Below are 15,486 nucleotides of genomic sequence, written 5' to 3'. Positions count from 1 at the left end.
AAATGGGGAGTTGTTTAATAAATATGGGGCTTCACGGGCGCCTGGGTGGCTCCGTCAGTTAAGCGTCTGCCTTCGGCTCAGTTCATGATCCCAGGGTCCTGGGATCGAGCCCCACGCCAGGCTTCCTGCTTAGGGGGGAGTCTGCTTCTCTCTCTCTACCCTCTGCAGCTCCCCCTGCTTGTGCCCTCTCTCTCTCTCTCTGTCAAATAAATAAACAAAATCTTTAAAAAAAAAAATAGGTACGGAGCTTCAGTTTTGCAAGATGAACTGAGTTCTGGGGATCAACTGCACAACAACGTGATGTACTCACCGCTAATGAACTGTATACTGAGAAATGGTTAAGATGGTACGTTTTATGTTATGCACACTTTACCACAATTCAGAAACAATCTGCCCGGTCTGCAGAGGATGGTGAAAATTTCGTGGCTTTGTAAGACCCGACACTGGATGGCTTTGTGTGTAGGGATGGTTGTCAAATGCAGTCAGCAGTTAGAATGAGCTATCAAGAGACGCCTGGGTGGCTCAGTCAGTTAAGGGTCTGCCTTCGGCTCAGGTCATGATCCCAGCATCCTGGGATCGAGTCCTGCATTGCGGAGTCCAGCTGAGTGGGGAGCCTGCTTCTCCTTCTGCCTGCTCACTTCTCCCCCTGCTTGTGTTCTCTCTCTCTCTCTTTCTGACAAATAAATAAAATCTTAAAAAAAAAAAATAGAATGGGCTGTCGATGTGGTTAAGACGGTGGAACAGGGGTCCTTCAGGTATGCAGTATGGCCCCATCCCAGGGGACGTGTGGCCCCTACTAGAGGAATACCCCGGCCCCAGCAGCCTGAGTTTTGCTTTTGGCCAGAAGTTGTGACGGTGGACTGCTGCACTCTGGTTTCCAAGGCTCTAGGAAGAGAGTATCTCTGTTTTGAAGAGGGGAAGTTTGGCGCACATTTATTTTTTTACCACACTTTACAAGAAAGCCTGGAAAGGAAAGTGGTATGAAAATTGTTTTGGTTTTAATACAGAATATATATATTTTTTTAGTTTAGGGCATATTTAGGAAAATTATGAGTTCAGTTCAAATATATGCAGATACCTTCCAGAAAAAGGTAATATTACAGTAAATTAGTCTTGATCAGACAGCACAGAGAAAATTTCTGGAATAGTCACATTCGAAGATTCCTATTTAATGAATGCCTTTGACTTAAGACTGATTTAACCAAGGAGGAGGAAAAAAAAGAGAGAGAGAGAGAGAGAAGCAAACCATAAGAGACTCTTATCAATAGAGAACAAACTGAGGGTTGATGGAGAGAAGTAGATGGGGGTGGGCTGGATGGGAGTTGGGTATTAAGGAGGGCACTTTTTTAAAGATTTTATTTATTTATTTGTCAGAGAGAGAGAGAGGAAGAGCATGAGCAGGGGGAGCGGCAGGCAGAGGGAGAAGCAGGCCCCCGCTGAGCAGGGAGCCCGATGCAGAACTCGATCCCAGGACCCTGGGATCCTGACCTGAGCTGAAGGCAGATGCTTAACCGACTGAGCCACCCAGGCATCCCTAAGGAGGGCACTTTTTATGATGAGCACTGGGTGTTGTATGAAAGTGATGAATCACTAAGTTCTACTCCTGAAACCTATATCGCACTCTATGTTAACTAACTAGAATTTAAATAAAAATTTGAGGGGCACCTGGGCAGCTCAGTCGGTTAAGTGTCAGGCTCTTGATCTCAGCTCAGGTCTTGGTCTCAAGGATGTGCTTTCAAGCCCTGCGTTGGGCTCCACTCTGGGCATGGAGCCTCCTTAAAAAAAAAAATCCTTTTTAAGGTTTATTTATTTATTTTGGGGGGGCACAAGTGGGAGGCGGAGAGGGAGAGAGAGAATCTGAAGCAGACTCTGAGGCTTGATCTCATGATCCTGAGCCAGGACCTGAGCTGAAAGCGAGAGTCGGGTGCTTAACCAACTGTGCCATCCAAGTGCCCCCCCCAAAAAAAAATTAAAAAAAAATTTTTTTTGAAGAAGAAAAATTAAAGAGATCTGCAAAATATAAAAAACAAAAAAACTGATTTAACCAAAAACTGCTAATATTTTCATCAGAGGGGCTTTATAACTAGGTCACAACAAATAAAGTATTTAAATTAGTTAAAAAAAAAAAAAAAACCAAAGAAACAAACTCACCTGAATTGAAGCATCGTTTTGGGAAGGGACAGAGAAGAGGAAAGGGAGGAAGGCATTGAAGTGATGTATTGGAATTGTCATCTAGTGCCTTTGGTTATTTGGACATTAATTTCAGAAGTGTCCTTATAATTATAGTAAATTAAAGATCTTGCAAATTATAGGTCACGGATCTCCATTTTCAGCGTTGAAGAAGTCTATAAAGATGCTCGCGAAGATGCTTCTCTAAGCCCAGGACGAAAGTATGTCCATTTAACTCAGTGAGGTCAGGCCGGCTTTATACCCCACGGGATCCACAAGGGTGAATTTGAAGCAGCTGCTTAACAGATTCATTTAAGCAAAATCGTTGGTTTCTTGGCTGGCAGTGTCCTTAGCGAGGAAACCACGGGACCGCTCTGGGTAAGGCAGAATCCCTTCAAGGGCATTCAGAGGGTTTGTCAAGTGGCTGCCTCAAGTTCATACCCCACCCACAGGGACTGTGGCTATTGCTCTGGGCTGGGACGAGGGCTCCCTGGTGATTCTGATGTGCAGCCAGGGAGGACAGCCAGCCAAAAATGGATTGACAAGAGGGTTAGGACTTTCATTTTTATTTCCATCGTCTTTCTGGTGTGGGAAACAGGCAAAGGGGAAAAAAAAAAAAAAAAAAGCCAGCGGGGAAACATTTGGATGGCCTGGTAAAATATTTGGTGTAGCTTCCACTAACTTGGACATTCTCCCCTTTGCACTCTCTGATCCTGTGAATAGGTATTGTTGTCCTTCTGTCTATGGTTGAAAAACACTAGCTCAGAGATCAGGTGAGGGCCCAGCTGCTAAGAGGCGGAGCCAGGGCTCAGACTGGCCTAATCCATCTGCCCCTTTGTTCTGGGACTGAAACAATTCTCTTCTGTGAGGGCCCATCCTTTCCACTTTTTGTTCTCCGCTGCACTTCAGCTAGCTGGGCTCCTCTCTTATTCTTGTCCCTTACTCACAAGCGTAAATTGAGATCGGTGCAGATGTCTGAGAAAATAGAAATTAACAGGGCAGCCAGCCGGAGAGCGGAGAGTAAGGGACACACTCACTTGGGGTGAAGCATGGAACATTTCCAGATGCCAAAATCACTTACCGCTTGCTTCACGTTGCTTGGCAGGGCTGACATTAAACACGGCTTTCTAGTTGCTGTGGTGGGAATCTCATTTTGCTTCGTTCAGTTGACCGCTCGGAAATGACCTTGAGAGGTAGAAGGAAATCTCGGTCCGCCCGCGTGAGCTGATAACGTGAGCTGATAGAGAATACCATAGAGAAAATTCCAGAAAATATCGACACTTGAAACCAGTTTCGCTCTGTAAATCAAGGAATTTTTATATCGTGGATTTTATTCTAAGGTAGGCAAAGTTCAAGTGCATGAAAGAGATCTCACTTTAATGACAAAAAAAAAAAAAAAACCAAAAACCTACCAACACCAAAAAACTTGAATTTTCAGCCGAGATCCTTTCCCACGACTCCTTGAAGAACTACTGCCACCTCATGGAAAATTTTTACAAACTACCAGTTGAGGCAGGAATCCATGTTTGCTGTCTTCGGGGTCTTCTGCTTACGGCTGCTGTGTGAAGTGCTCTCACACCAAAAAGCCCCTGGAAGTCTTTGGCCTGCAAACTGCAGTTTTTATACCATTCTGGGTCCATTTCAAAGTGGTTAGAATATCATAGACACAATGTGATTAGAAATCAGTAAATAATATTTCTCTTAAAAATATTTTAGGGGCACCTGGCATGGCTCAGTCAGAGGAGCGAGCGACTCTTGATCTGGGGGGGTTGGGAGTTCGAACCCCAAGTTGGGTGTAGAGATTATTCAAATAAATTTTTAAAGATTTATTTTCAGTGTGAAGTTTTTTACATTTAAATTTTAAACATTTTTAATATTTCTGTTTTCAATAAAGAAATATTATTTCGGTTGTAATTGACATGAGCAGAAAGAGAGGACATAGTGATTTAAAAAAATTGTTCTCTGTAGCTCTTCCTCCCTGTCATTTTTTTTTTTTAAAGATTTTATTTATTTATATGACAGAGAGAGGCACAGCGAGAGAGGGAACACAAGAAGGGGGAGTGGGAGAGGGAGAAGCAGGCTTCCTGCTGAGCAGGGAGCCTAACGCGGGGCTTGATCCCAGGACCCCAAGATCATGACCTGAGCCGAAGCAGATGCTTAATGACTGAGCCACCCAGGTGCCCCCCACCCTGTTATTTTAAGGAGAGCACTTCTGTAACAAACAGACCAGTGTTAACTGGACACCCCTAGCCCCTTCACGGCTGTCTGCTCTCACACAGGCTTGAAACAACCTTCCCACTGTTGGGTTCTGGTGAATTCTTTTTTCAAGGCTCAGCTAAAGAACGGTTCCTCCGCGGAAACATCCTTCAACGCGTCCAGGTAGAGTGGACTGTTTCCCTCTTTGTGTCTGCAGAACTCTGTCCACTGCCAGGGTCGTATTTATCATTACCGTATTTCTTGTTACCGTATTTACTGCTGTGGCACTTTATTTGTTCTTTTGGGACGGTTTTGTAGAGGGAGTGAAGAGCACGAGAGCTAAGAACTCTGGCTCCAGGTTTAAATTCTACCTCTGCTCCTTACTGGCAGTGTCACCTTGGGTGAGTTTTCTCTGCTGCAATAGGGAAAAAGAAGTACCACCTCTAAGAGATGTTAATGAGCTTTAAATGAGTTCATCTTCATCAGGTGCTTAGAGCTATTGAAGTGTGACCTCCCACTGCTCCGGTCTTCATGTAATTGCCCTCACACAGTTCTGTCTCTCTCACCAGACTGGCTTCAGCAGAGAAGGACGGCCCAATTCATCCCTGAAATCCCCTGTGCTTACAAGGGGTGTCAAGCGGGGCGCCTGGGTGGCTAAGTCAGTTAAGCGTCTGCCTTTGGCTCAGGTCATGATCCCAGGGTCCTGGGATTGAGCTCCACATCGGGCTCCCTGCTCAGCGGGGAGCCTGCTTCTCTCTGCCTGCCACTCCCCCTGCTTGTGCTTGCTCTCTCCCTCTCTCTCTGTGTCAAATAAATAAATAAAATCTTAAAAAAAAAGGGGGGTCAAGCATTGCTCAGTTGTGGGTTGGTGAATGCAAGCAAACATGAATGAGACACACTAATAGTGTCACAATAAAGGTCTCAGAAGGGCGCCTTGCTGACCCATTCGGTAGAGCACGCAAGTCTTAATCTCGGGGTTGTAGGTTCAAGCCCCATGTTGAGTGTAGAGATTGCTTAAAAATAAAATCTTAAAAAAATAAACAAAGATCTCAGCAGGGTGCCTGGGTGGCTCAGTAGGTTGGGCATCTGCCTTCAGTTCAAGTCGTGATCTCAAGAGACCTGGGATTGAGCCCCGCTTCGGGCTCCCTGCTCAGCAGAGAGTCTGCTTCTCCCTCTACCTCTGCTCTTCCCCTCGCTTGTGCTCTTTCTCTCAAATAAATCAATAATCTTTAAATATATGTATATATATTTCAATCCAAAAATGAAATTAAGGAAGCAATTCTACTTATAATAGCAACAAAAAGAATAAAATTTTTAAGAATAAATTTTTTTAAAGTGTAAGATTGGTACACTAAAAACTATAAAACATCATTAAAGAAATTAAGGAAGACTTCAATAAAGGCATCCCATGTTCATGGATTGGAAGATTTAATATTGTTAAGATGGCAATCCTCCCAAATTGATTCCTAGATTCAAAATGATCCCTATCAAAATCCTAATTAGTTGTGGTTTTTTTATCACCAGAAATTGAAAAGCTGATCCTAGGATTCATATGGAAATATAAGGGATCCAGGATAGCTAAAACAATCTTGAAAAAGGAGCACAAAGTTGGAGGACTCACTACCTCCTGATTGCAAAATTACTGCGAAGTTATAGTAATCAATGGAGTGCAGTACTGGTGTGAGGATAGACATAGAGATCAGTGGAATAGAACTGAGAGCCCAGGAGAGCCTGGCAGGCTCAGTCAGTAGAGGATGTGACTCTTGATCTCAGGGTTGTGAGTTCAAGCCCCACATTGGGTGAGGTGCCTATTTAAAATTAATTAATTTTTTTTAAAAAGAACTGAGAAGCCAGATATAAACTCTCACTTTTATGATCAGTTGATTTTTCAACAAGGGTGCTAAGACCATTCAGTGGGAAACAAATGATCTTTTCAGCAAACGCCCTTTTATAAGAGATCCCAGAGAGCTCCCTCCTGGCTTCCATTACATGAGACTAACAACAAGAAACTGGCCTTAATGAGGAAGCAGTCTCTCACCAGACACTGAACCTGCCACTGCCTTGATTTTGGACTTCCCAGCCTCCAGAACTGTGAAAAATAAATTTCTGTTGTTTATGTGCTACCTAGTCAACGGTATTTTTGCTTTTTTCTTATAGCAGCCTGAATGAACTAAGACAATATTTATAGTAGCTAAAAAATGGAAACAACCCAAATGCCCATTAACTGATAAATACATTTTCTAAAAGATTTTATTTATTTATTTATTTGAGAGAGAGCATGAGTGGGGGGGGAAGGGAGGGACAAAGGGAGAGGGAGAAGCAGACTCCCCACTGAGCAGGGACCTGACATGTGGCTCGATCCCAGGACCCTGAGATCATGACCTAAGCCAAAGGCAGACACTTAACCTACTGAGCCACCCAGGCACCCTGAGATGCAACTCTTGATCTTGGGGTTGTAAGTTCAAGCCCCGTGTTGGGTGTAGAGATTACTTAAAAATAGAATCTTAAAAAAAATAGAACCTTTAAAAAAAAAAGAATATGTTCATAATATGACATTCTGTTGAAATAATAAGGATACCAAATTGTATCCTATCAACTATCTAAGTATATTTGTATAGGAGACGTGGTTGATAGCCATCCATCCTCCTTTTCCTCTTCTTCCAACCTAAATGACCATGCGACTCAGGGGAAGCTGCCGCAGCTCTGAAGGTGATTTCTCTAAGTCAATAGCCACCTCTTAACTAGGTCTACACTGGTCAGTTAGCCTATAGCATTCCCAACGATGGCATCTGGTTCGGGAGTGGGGACGTGAAGCAAGTTGGCCCAATCAGACTGCAAGGAAGACTTTCGGCTCCTCCAATCATCTCCCTGCCCTAAGGGGTAAATGAGATGCTGCCCTTGCTATAGCAGGACGCTTGGGATGAAGTCAGTGTTTGGATGGCCTGGAGAAGTCACCTGGGTCCTTTAAAAAGTCATTGTTCTCTGGGTACCCGGGTGGCTCAGTCGGTTAAGCGTCTGCCTCGGCTCAGGTCATGATCCCAGGACCCTGGGACCCCACATCGGGCTCCCTGATCAGCTGGGAGCCTGCTTCTCCCTCTCCCACTCCCCCTGCTCGTGTTCCCTCTCTCGCTGTGTCTCTCTCTGTCAAATAAATAAATGAAATCTTTAAAAAAAAAGAAAGTCATTGTTCTCCACCAACCCTAATATCTGGCCATCTCTAGGTTTCCTGTTCCCTGGGGTCCTGAATAGCTTTCCTTCTATTTTAGCTTGTTTGAGTCAGGGTGGTTTTTGTTATCTGAGGAAAGCATCCTAACTAACACAATATGCATAGAAGAAAGAGTGGAAGGAAATGTATAAAAATGTAGCCTGCCATTATCTTTCAGTGGTGGGGTTATGAGGGTTTGAGATATCTTTTGTATATTTTTCTGTGTTTTCAAGTTTTTCTAAAATCAGCATGTATTACAGGGGCCCCTGGGTGGCTCAGTCGTTAAGCATCTCCCTTCCGCTCAGGTCATGATCCCAGGGCCCTGGGATTGAGCCCCGCATCGGGCTCCCCACTCAGCGGAGAGCTTGCTTCTCCCTCTCCTGCTCCCCCTGCTTGTGTTCCCTCTCTCGCTGTGTCTCTCTCTCTCAAATAAATAAATAAAATCTTTAAAAATAAAAAAATAAAATCAGCATGTATTACACTTTCTCTTTTTTGTATTACACTTTCAATCAGATAAGTACATTATATTTTTATTTTTTATTTTTTTAAAGATTTTATTTATTTATTTGACAGAGAGCGAGAGAGCCCAAGCAGGGGGAACGGCAGAGGGAGAGGAAGAAGCAGACCCCCCTCTGAGCAGGGAGTCCGATGCAGGGCTCGATCCCAGCACCCTGGGATCATGACCTGAGCCGAAGGCAGACGCTTAACCGACTGAGCCACCCAGGCGCCCAGTACATTATATTTTTAAAAAGAAAAAGGCAGGGCACCTGGGTGGCTCAGTCGGCTAAGCGTCTGCCTTCGGCTGAGGTCATGATCCCAAGGTCCCGGGATCGAGCCCCGCGCTGAGCAGGGAACCTGCTGCTTCCTCTCCCTCTGCCTCCCCCAACCCGCTTGTGGGCACACGTGCGCGTTCTCTCTCTCTCCCCAAAGAAAAAAGGCAACATAAAAGAATATGTGTTCACATATCTATAGCCAGCCACTGGGGGAACATAGCCCCCAACGTTCCCTGCCTCCTTGTATTCACACACTTGTGTGGTCCTTCTGCGTATGTACTAGGGTTGTTCTGTGTGATCAGTAGCATAAGGCAGAAGCAATGACATTAGGTTCTAAAACAGACTGGCTTCTGTCTTACCCAAGACCTTGCTTACCTTGCTCACTTTCTCTCTCTCTCTCTTTTAAAGCTTTATTTATTTATTTGAGACAGAGAGAGAGAGAGAGAACACGGGGGAAGGGCAGAGGGAGAGGGAGAGAAGCAGGGGAGCCTGACTCGGGGCTCCATCGCATGACCCTGAGATCATGACCTGGGCTGAAATTGAGAGTCAGACGCTTAACTGATTGAGCCACCCAGGTGCCCCTCATTTTCTTTCTTAAATCACTCTCTTATGGGGGGAAGCATGCTGCCGCGTTGTAAGTAGCCCCTTGGCGAGGTGCAGGTGCTGGGAGGGTGAAGCCTCTGGCCAACAGCCACGCGAGTGAGCTTGGAAGCAGAGTCTCCTGTCCCCATCCAGCAGATGACGGCTGTCCAACCACGGCTTGAGTACCATCTCCTGGGACACTCTGATCCAGAGCCATCCCTCCAGCTGCTCCTGGATTCTTGACCCTCAGAACCAATATTAGACAGTAAGTTTATTTATTTATTTTAGTTTAGTTTATTTTTAAAAAAATAACCTCTATGCCCAACATAGGGCTCAAACTCACGACCCTGAGATCAAGAGCTGTATGCTCTACCGACTGAGGCAGCCAGGTGCCCCAGCCCCAGTGAATTTATTATTTTAAGCTATTAACTTTTGGGGTCATGGTTCCATGGTGATCGAGAGCAACGGACATACCACTCTTTCGCTCAGTAAGCCACTTTGGGGGAAATCTGAACTTCAGAAACAGAAGCACCAGCACCAAAGGATGTATCTACAAGGGTGTTTATCGCCCCTGCCTTTGCTTTAGGAAAATATTGGGTATAACTAGAAAGGAGGGCGATACCATTCTGTGGGACTGTTGTACCATTTTGGGTAGGTCCGTGAGGTCAACCTGGACATGAATCCGGAAAGATTCATGACCCATCGAGTGGGGAGCAAAACGGTTGCAGAGTCCCACGGACGGTATCTGTGGGAGGAGCTGCTGGATGTGGCTCCCCAACATCTCTCCTCCCCTTCCTCCTTATTCACAGGCCGTGTTCCCAGCTTCGAAACTAAATCTCGATTTCTTCGCTTCCCTTGCAGCTGGGCACAACCACAGGACGTACTTCTGGCTAATGAGATAGAAGCAGAATCCCCAGGAAAGAAAATGATTTTCTGGTTTTCTAGTAACATGTATACATTTTTTTAAAAACAGTTTTTAAAATTTTATTTGAGAGAGAGAGAGAGAGAGAGAGCAAGTGGGGGGGGAGGGGTAGAGGGAGAGGATCCCAAGCAGACGCCCCGCTGAGCATGGAACATGATGCGGGGTTTGATCTCACCACCTTGAGATCATGACCTGAGCCAAAACCAAGAGTGGGACACTTAGCCGACTGAGCCACCCAAGTGCCCCACATGTATGCACTTTTAATCAGAGTCAGCTGTTATGTGTCTGTACCCTGTTGCCTTCTCTCTCCTTCCTGGTGGAGCACAGGCTCGGTGTGTAGAGGGCAGAGCCATCTGGTGACTGTGGGGACCAAAGCCACACTGTCAGGATGGGGAAGCATGGAGACATGGCCATGTGCCTTTGCGGCTGCAACACCCTTCACCGTGTGACCCCATGCTTGTTGTCCCCCAAGAAAAAGGATATATATATATGTGTGTGTGTGTGTGTGTGTGTGTATTTATTTAAAGATTTTATTTATTTATTTGAGAGAGGGAGTGAGAACGAGCACAGGGAGGGGTAGAGGGGGAGGGAGAAGCAGACGCCCCGCTGAGCAGGGAGCCCGATGCAGGACTCGATCCCAGGACCCTGAGATCATGACTTGAGCCGAAGGCAGACGCTTAACCGACTGAGCCACCTGGGCGCCCCAATCCGTTCTCATTTAAAAGAAGAAAGAGAGAAAAGTCAGGGGTTGTGTATGTGTGTGGGTACTTGTGTGAGCCTAATGACGTTGAAGGATGTGTATCTGACTGTTAACATTGGCAGCGAACCCCAAGGGGTAAGACTGGAGGCAAAGAAGAGGTTACGAAGCTTTTATTTTTTACTCCGTTTACGTCGTTGTAGCCAACATTTGTTAATTTTGTGACACACTATAATAATGATGTCCACAAACCTTATAAAAAGAGAGGAAGAATCAAACACACTAATATATATATATAGGAGAGGAAGAAAGGAAAAGGGTACAATGGCAGAACATTCTGGAATCACTGGTTATCGCTCGGCCGGCTCCAGCTCAGGGCCAGCTGGTCCTCAGTGACCGGGGCAGGTACCGTGCCGAGTGCAGGGAGCCGGGAGTGGACAGGCTGAGGAAATGGAGCGGATCAGTAGGGCTCTGCTGTTCGAGCCAACACGACCAGCTCCAGATTTGTCCCACGGGCCTTGGTGTGGAGGCCCAGCCATTCGGGAGACCACTGGGACCCCATCGGGGCACGGGAGGCCCAGAGGGGCAGGTGCAGCCTGGTCAGGAAGGGAAGTTGCCAGAGGAAGCTGGACTCTGGGATCCGGGGCCTGGGGGTGCAAGGCGGGGGTGGGGGGCGCCCTGCCCTGTGACCGGGCATGGCTGTGGCCCACGGCGCTCATCCCGGGCTCCCCGGACATGGGTCCTTGCTTTCAGGGGCAGGCCTCCACTCCTTTCCCTGCTGGGCTTGTGGCTGGATCCCACCTTATAGGCTCTGAGCAGGGTCTAGACCAAGTCACAGTGTTGTGCTGCTGACTGTGGGCATGACATATGTCTTCTTAGTCGGTGGCTCTTTGCTTCCTGGAGCCTTCATGGCCCCCACTCTGTGCTGGGCCCCTGTGCAGCCCAGGGGCTGGGGGCGACAGGGCTATGGTCTTGGACCCGCCTCCCCTCTCCCCCACCCCCCCAACCGCCTCCCCGCAGGATTTCCTCTCTTGTGGCAGCCAGGGGTTTCCTGTTCTCTCTGGCTGTCTGGGCGGCTTCCTCATTTCCCCTTGCAACACCGTGCGGCAGGTGTCTGGACGGCTCCTGCTTGCCGAACCTCCGGCAGCCAGGGACAAGCAGAGAGCCTCTGGGATCAAACAAAGGTGTGCCATGGAAGGGCCGGCAGCTCAGCTGGGCCGGGCCCGGCCGGTTCTGGAGGAGCCCCAGGAGGGAGGCTGCCATTTTCCGGAACTGGGTTATGACCCACATATCACACAGAACATATTTACGCTCAAGAATTCTTGGTCGCTTATCGAACATTTCCATTTAACCGAACATCCTGTATTTTTATTTGCTAAATCTGGCAACCCGATCCTAAGACGGCTCAGCTTTCAAAGTTCTAATCCGATTTTCCAGAAAGGGAAGCGAGGGAGGAGAGGAGAGTGGAGAAAAGAAGAAACTCCCCATGGAAAGGGCCTGTGTGTGACTCACCAGCTGAGAAGGCAGGGCTGAGGGTGTACCCCATGCCAATCCTGGCTCAGCCACCGACTTCCTGCGGGTCACCCTGGGCCGTGGCTGGGCCTCTCTGGGCTCCCAGGCTGGTGTCTGTGGCCTCTAGCCCCCATACATTCATCACAGTTGGCCCAAGCACACCCTCCGTGGGCCAGACCCGGGTCTGGGAGGGGAGCCGGACTCCTGGGCCCTTGAGCAGCTGGCTGGAAGGTGGCATGTGGAGGATATATATGTGAAAATGGAGCCCCATGATCTAGGAAGAGAGAATTTCCACTTCCCTCCTTCAAAGGGAGAGCTACTCAGTCCCCACTCGGCGCTGCACATGCCTTCTTCCTCTTCCTGGCACCAGTGGCCGCTGGGGGATCTGTGGGGGCTGCAGTGGTGGCCTCGGCTGTCGTGGCACTTCTCATAGACCCAGCAGGGGTCCTGCCATCCTCAACGGGAAGCCCTCCACAAAGCCACGCTGTCTCTGGCAGCCCCCAGAATGCTGGGGGTGAGCTTCACGAGCCGTGAAATGTTCTGGGGGACTTCCTTCCCCGGGACCAGCGGGTTGGGTTGGATCAAGGCAAGCTTGGGTCTCTCAGATGCCCACCTGCGTGCCGAGGGGCTTCAGATCACCTGGTGGGCTCAGGATGAGACAAGGAGGGAGTCTTCGAATGGCCAACCTAGGATGGTAGGCTTCATACTACCGCTTTTTACCAGCATGTGTGCGTGGTGGGAAAAAGGGAAGGAGGGAATTTTATTTTGATGACCGGGGGCTAATCTAGAAGGCACCATTCTCCTCCACACAGCAGCCACGGTGCTTTAAAATATAATTTTGGGGGGCGCCTGGGTGGCTCAGTCGTTAAGCGTCTGCCTTCTGCTCAGGTCATGATCCCAGGGTCCTGGGATCGAGCCCCACATTGGGCTCCCTGCTCAGCGGGGAGCCTGCTTCTCCCTCTCCCATTCCCCCTGATTGTGTTCCCTCTCTCGCTGTCTCTCTCTGTCAAATAAATAAAATCTTTAAAAAAAATAAAAATAAAAATAAAAACAGAATAAACATGGAGCATTTAGGCTATGTTTTAAAAATATATATATATATATATATAATTTTGGGGGGGCACCTGGGTGGCTCAGTCAGTTAAGTGACCAACTCTTGGTTTTGGCTCAGGTCGTGTTCTCCACGGGTCCTGGGATCCAGCCCCGCATTGGGCTCCACGCTCAGCCGGGGAGTCTGTCTGTGGGTTCTCCCTCTCCCTCTGCCACTCCCCCGGCTCTCTCTCTCTCAAATAAATAAATAAATACATCTTAAAAAAAAAAGAATTTTTTTATTGTGGTAAAAATATAATAACGTGGAGGTGCCTGGGTGGCTCAGTTGGTTAAGCGTCTGCCCTCAGCTCAGGTCATGATCCCAGGGTCCTGGGATCGAGCCCTACATCGGGCTCCCTGCTCATTGGGGAGTCTGCTTCTGCCTATGCTCTCTGTCTGTCTGTCTGTCTTAAATAAATAAATAAATAAATAAAATCTTTAAAAAGATATAGCATAACATTTACCATTTCGGTGCACAACTCAGTGGCATTAAGTACATTCCTGATGTTGTGTAACCATCACCACTATTTCTAGAACTTTTTCATCATCCCAAGCAGAAACTCTGTCCCCATTAAACAGTAATTCTCCCCTCTTCCTCCTCCCCTCCCAGCCCCTGGTAACCTCTAATCTGTTTACTGTCTCTGTGAATTTGCCTGTTCTCAATACCTCATCCAAGTGGAACCATACCCTATCTGTCCTTTTCTGTCTGACAGCTTTCACATAGCATGTTTTCAAAGAGCTCCCGTGTTGTAGCAGGTGTCATTCCCGCTTACGGCCGAATCATATTCCATTGTGTGGCTAGACTGTATTGGGCTTATCGATTCATCCGTGGGTGGACACTTGGGTTGTTTCTGCCTTCTGGCTACTGTGAATGATACCACAAATGAACGTGGGTGTACCGATATCTGTTGTTTGAGTCCCTGCTTCCAATTCTTTAGGGTATATACCTAGAGCAGAATTGCTGGGTGACAAGGGACCACTCTGCTATTCTCCACTAAAATTATACTTCTGGTCTATGCTTCCGGGTCACCAGATAATGTGGGGTTTTTCCAAAACTAGGCATAGGCATGAGTGATTAAACCATTGACGTTGGTGATTAATTCAATCTCTAGCCCCATCTCTTCCGCGGGAGTCAGGACAGGGCCATCTTTAGGGGCTTTCCAAAAGCCACTTCATTATCATAAATTTGGGTGTGGTTGAAGGTTGTTACGAATAACAAAACACACCTTTGTTGCTCTTATCAGAAAGTTCCAAGGATTTTAGGTGCTGGTATCAGGAATGCAGGTGAAAACCGAAATACATATTTTTTATTAGATGACAGTATCACATCGGGTCATATGACAATTCTGTGTTTAGCTTTTTGAGAGGTTGTTTCCCGCAGGAGTTGCACCATCATTTTACATTCCCACCAGCAATGCATGAAGGTTCCAGTTTCCCCACATGCTCGCCAACACTTGTTGTCCTGTTTTATTTTATTTTATTTTATTCTGTTTTATTTTTTTTATAACAGCCATCCTAGTGTTACCCGTAACTGGGCTCGCCTCTTGGTGGGTGTCGAAAGACAACCGAGCCAAAGAATAGGAAAAGCAAGTGTTTTGCCTGCAACAAGTGAAGGACACTGGACCCATTTCCCAAAGTGGCGTCTCCTGGAGCCACAGAACTGGAAGTTTTAAGCTGGGCATGCATACAGATTCACAAAGGGGCTTGCGCAACGGGGAATTCAGCAAGGAATTGGGGCAAAAGTCATCTTAAGGTGATCTGTCCGTCCAGGTCAAGGCATGAGGGCCAGCAAGGGTCGGCATCGCCAATTCTGCGCCTCCATTTGAGTTTTAATCTGGTAGAGATAAGTCAAGAATGTGTGTCAGGTCAATCTTTACTTTTGAATCAGCACTGGGAGCTTTACCACTGATTTATTGTCCCTGATATGATTAGGCTATCTCCTGGTCTGACAGTGGCAGTTTGTTCTTACATTCTTTTGTTCCCTTAAGAAATCATTATCTACCGGGGCCTATTCTGCAATTTGCAAGATATTCCCGGAAGTTCTGCAAGCAATATGCTTTGGGCAAATAGTGCTGGTCAGGCATAGATCGTAAAGTGGCGGGGGTTAGGGGTTGTGGGCCCTAAAATGACGTATCTTATGTCAAGAAAGCCATGCCTATGGGTGCCTGGGTGGTTCAGTTGGTTAAGCACCTGCCTTCAGCTTAGGTCATGATCTCAGGGTCCTGGGGTCGAGCCCCGCATAGGGCTCCCTGCTCAGCAGGGAATCTGCTTCTCCCTCTCCCTCTCCTTCTGCCTCTCACCCCTGCTCGTGCTTGCTCTCTCTCTCTACTCTCAAATAAAT

The sequence above is a fragment of the Halichoerus grypus genome, chromosome 6 (assembly GCF_964656455.1).
Source record: "Halichoerus grypus chromosome 6, mHalGry1.hap1.1, whole genome shotgun sequence".
NCBI classification, from domain to species: domain Eukaryota; kingdom Metazoa; phylum Chordata; class Mammalia; order Carnivora; family Phocidae; genus Halichoerus; species Halichoerus grypus.
The sequence above is the reverse complement of the archived record's forward strand: the minus strand, read 5'-3'. Positions refer to the sequence as shown.